Genomic DNA, 676 nt, shown 5'->3' on the forward strand with positions numbered 1-676 from the left:
GCGTACGTGTCCTGAAACAGAAACAGAAACAGAAACAGAAAACGGAGAGAGAGGAAGGAGGAAGGGTGGAGAGAGAGACCACCGAAACCACCCAGAGGGCGGACGACCGCACCGGCGCAAGCCGGTCGCGGCGTTCGCCCTTTTTTTATGCAATTTTTTTTTCCCGAGTACGAGAGTATATTTTTTTCCATCTCTCTACATCATAAATTTATATTCCTCCGTCGTCTTCGATAATTACTTATCGTGACGATGGAGGGGAGATTTTTTTTTCAAGTGCACACGCCGAGACGCTCGTGACGGTATCGCCTCCTTTTCATTTTCTGAACGCTTGTGTGATGTTTTAAAAACAAAAAACTTCATTACAATTTTTACAGAGCTATACGCCGAGACGCTCGTGACGGTATCGCCTCCTTTCCATTTTCTGAACGCTTGTGATGTTTTGAAAACAAGAACCTTTCTTACAATTTTTACAGAGCTATACGCCGAGACGCTCGTGACGGTATCGCCTCGTTTTAAAAATGTACACATACGAAGAAGTCATATTTTGCTCTTCAAATAGAGTTTTCAAATAATAAAATCAAATGTGTCGTTGTGTGATGGAGTGAGGAGGATTTTCACAGAGCTATACGCCGAGACGCTCGTGACGGTATCACCTCGTTTTGAAAATTTACACACG

Source organism: Brachycentrus maculatus, unplaced genomic scaffold (genome assembly GCF_059751285.1).
Source record: "Brachycentrus maculatus isolate JH-2025_06_01 unplaced genomic scaffold, ASM5975128v1 h1tg000821l, whole genome shotgun sequence".
NCBI classification, from domain to species: Eukaryota; Metazoa; Arthropoda; class Insecta; order Trichoptera; family Brachycentridae; genus Brachycentrus; species Brachycentrus maculatus.